A 4295-nucleotide genomic window follows, 5' to 3' on the forward strand; every position below is an offset into this window, starting at 1 on the left:
GGAAAACATTTTCCTTGAGTGAAGATGGTTTTTATTTTCCACAAAAGAATGAAAACATTTTCTTTTCTATGTGACATTTTCCATGTCAATTAAACACGCTCTAAGAGTGCATTTGATTGCCTATATTTTTCATGAAAAATGTGTTTTTCCACCCAAATTTCTATTTTTGTGATTTTTGATTGCCCTTTTTTTCCATGGAAAATGTTTTTTCCACTTTTGATCATGTGATCATATTTTCTTCAAAATCAACGAAAACATTTTATTTGGGAAGAGTAGGATTTTATTTTTCACGGAATTCTCTCTCTCTCTTTCTCTCTCTCTTATTTATCCACTCTCTCTCATTAATCCACCAATAAAAAATGAACCAGTATAATATTTTCTAAATTAAAAATTAAATCAATCGAACACATTTAATTGACAATTTCCATACAGATAAATTCTAGACAATTGAATTACCTAAAATTTATTTTCTTTTCATGCAAATTCCATGATTACAATCAAACACACCCTAATATATAGAGTGAGTTTAAATCTCCATCTCTCAAGAATCAAATTCACTATTTAATTTAAAATTAATAATTTGTTACACTAGTTAAAATAACATGGAACTCTTTGTTTCTCTAAAGTAAACAAATAAATAATATCTTTGTTCTATATTTTAAAGAGCAACTCTTAAAATTATGTTCCAAGTGAATCTTTAAATTAATATTTTAATTTAAAGAATAGGTTTGGTACTTTAATCTCTATAATTAAATCATTCAAAGTATTTCAATTTTCAATTGAGTAAAATAATATAACGATTTGGTGGGAAGCTATTGAAAACAAGGGCCAAATGTTATATGTGCCAGGGCTGGTGGTGTAATACTAAATGTTATAAATGATGATAGTGTCATCTGTCGTGATGATTGTGAAAATAAACTGCAAAATATGGGTAACACTATTATAAGTGATCGCAGTAGTGACAAGGGCGGCTTTGAAAACATGGTAATGAAATGAATGTAACATAAGTTTCTAATATGTCACACTCTATGTTGTAAAATTGTTAGAATAATAAAAAAAATTTAAAATATGGAATTAGTAAACTACTTTTTAATGCATATGTGAATTATTCCCTTAAAATAACACCAAAAGTATGCTTAACCGGGCCACTAAATTTCAGTTTATTTACAAGAATTGAGTGTTCAATTTCATTATGCATGTGTTTCGCGCGGGTAGTCGCTAACAATTAAAAAAAGGATCAGACGATTGTGTAAGGAATAGACCTCTTGAGATAAAGTCCCAAAAAGGAATGTTTTATTGGCGATGATTTACAATTGAAAATAAACAGAATGGCTCCAAGAGGTGCAAGCACACGAGTACTAAAAGAAGTGTTTAAATTTAAACTAAGAAATTAAAATTACATATTCTCTGTTTGAGAGTGTTTGATTCGGAGCCTTGTTCTCTATGTTTTCTCTTCCTTTTTATATTCCCTTGATGATTTTCTCGTGACAGGTCGCTTGGAAACTACTTGATTACTTTATAACTCCTCACTTTCTTTATGGTGGCTAACTTGTCGTGGAACTGCCGTCTCTAACTGCTGCAATTACTCTTTGTCATTCAACAACTTTCAACTAAGCTCCTTGAATCGTGGAATGTGATAAGATTATTCAATAACTGCTTCAATAACTGTTATTCTGGATAACCATAATATTTTATATTTGCTAAGATCCTGGGCGATTCGAAGGTTTGGGCGAGAACGGGGTCATCGCTCTGGGCAACCGTAAGGCACTCCATTCGCTCAGATTCTGGGCGTCTTGCAAACTTGGGCGATGATATTACTGTGTTCGTGGGCTTTCACTGCATTCATCAGTAATCCTTTTTGGACCTTTATACTGGACTCCCAAACTGGGTTTCACTCTTTGGGCTATTTGATTTAGGCCGCACTTTTAGTGTGTCAACAATTGCCCCCCAATATAGCAGAATTAATACCAATTATTAACCTTTGCCATATTTACTTTATATTTTCCAGCAACATTTGAAATTTTCAAGAATTTCAATCATTATTTCCTTCTATAGTCTGAAAAGGTGCAAATTTACAAACCCTTATAAACCCAAAAGACACGCAATTTCATCGCACCACTAAACCACGTCTCTATATTTCACCCTTCCTCCTCATTATTTTATTGTTCATCTTCTTGCTTCTCTGCTACATTTTTCAGGCAAATCTTAACAAAATTGTACTTTGCACCCAATGGCGACTTCACAAACTCAATCTGATGATTCTTTTTGTTTCGAAGATTTCCAGATAATCCTTACTAAGCCGTATGTAAATCCAAACTTCCTTGCACAAGCCAAAGCTGACCTCAATGAATTCTATCTGGGTACATCATTCAATAATGTCGAAACCATTGGACAAGTGGCGGTGGGCTAGCTGTTCCCTTACACTCAAGACCCTCCGTTCCTGAACTCTCTGCCATTAAAGCCGATTCGCCAAAAAGATATTCGCACTTGGCCCAAAGATGATATTATTTTTCGTAGATGGCATGCACGTCTTGTGAATCATGGCACTACCAAGGTGATTTTTGATCGTGCTAAGATTTCAGACTTATTAGAAATTGCTCTTCAACCCCCAATTTTCGACCCAGTGCTTTTTTCGATTGCTTTGAGTTTTTGGTCTTCTGAATATAATACCTTCATTTTCCTTCTTGATCCCATGTCTATTATTTTAAGGGACGTTGGAGCTCTAATAAATCTTTCGCCTTTGGGCGATACCATCTTTTTTGGTATCTTGATTTCCAATGTTGGCTCAAAATTTGACAAGAAACTTACTGAATCCTATTCAAGCATGCAAGGCTTTTATAATCATTTAAGCACTGAACCTTCCCATACTGAGCGTGTGGCCTTTCTTCAAATTTGGATCTGTAAATATATTCTCTGCGTGCCAAGTATGAAACCTTCTATAAGCTACTTACCCATAGCGCATGAATTGACGCATGGTAGGCCTTTGAACTCATGTTCCTTCTTTTTAGCTGCCCTTTATAGAGGCATGACTTCCCTTCAATCTCAACTGAAGAATGGTGCATCTCTCACTGGTAGTGGGTCCCTTTGGTTCACTCAACTGTGGTTGAAAGCATACTTTCCACCACTTGGTGCTCCATCCATTTCCCTTCGTTTTGCTAGCTACTATGAGCTAGCCATTTACCCATTAAATCCTGTAAATATGTCCAGTAGGGACTTTTTTTCATTCTTTTATACCTTAAATTCGATTCCTTCCTTCTTTCCTTTTCCTGCTCACTTGACTCCAGATTATGGGCAACCTCCATCCTGCCTGGACAGTGCGAGCGCCTCTCTGCTTGTTTGGGTTTAGTTTTTTATTGGGAGGGAATTGTTCCACGATATTTTAACTGGAACCAATGCTAAGGCTGAGGTTGAAATATATGCTCCCCAATTTTTTGCTCGTCAACTTGGTTTTAGCCAAACTTTGCCTGTTTCTCCTTGCTATTACAAAAATTTGACAGATCATTTTCACACTATTAATAAGGTAGAAGCACAAGCTATAGATGCTGGCAACATTCTTTTGACGAGCAAATTTTCACTAGCCCCTTTCAATTCTAGCTGTACCGTCCATCCTCTTTTTGAACAGCTCTGGCCATCAGTAAAATGCAGATTGTTTGCAACTGATGCTAATCGTGCCTTCCATTTACTGGATCAGCTAGACACTTCCTCTACTTCTCCTATTTTGGTCACCCCTGTGTCCATTAGGAATCCTTCCTCCTCTGCTCGCGCTAAACATCCTATCCGTCCATCTGCTTTTCCACCTGCCAAGGCTACTGCAGCTAACGGTGCCTTAAGTCGCAAACGGCCAACTTCAGCATCTCCCATTTTGCGGGATGATAATGATGACGCTCCTCTCATCCTTAGGAGAAAGGTAATTGAATTTGTTTATTCACAAACATACTTTTCTATGTACTAATGATTTACCTGAATTTCTCAGAAAAGTTCAGCCTCTCCTTCGAAGGCTTTGGTTTTGGCAACTCTTGCTTCATCATCTTCTACTGAAATTGCTTCGTCCAAATCAGCTGATGAAGGGACTATACTTAAAGAGAAACCCTTAATCCCGGAATCTTCATCACAACCAGTAGAAGGGCCACCTACTTCCCAAGGCGCCAACGCTCCAAATGTCGAACCAGAAGGTAATACATATTTTGATGTTTTACCTTTGCTTGTGCTACTGGTTTCTGATTCGTTGCTTCTTGAATTATACAGAGGCTCCCATGAGCCTGCCCGTTGTGGCAGAGTCTTCTCGCCCAGATAAG

The sequence above is a fragment of the Olea europaea genome, chromosome 13 (assembly GCF_002742605.1).
Source record: "Olea europaea var. sylvestris chromosome 13, O_europaea_v1, whole genome shotgun sequence".
In the NCBI taxonomy this organism is placed as follows: Eukaryota; Viridiplantae; Streptophyta; class Magnoliopsida; order Lamiales; family Oleaceae; genus Olea; species Olea europaea.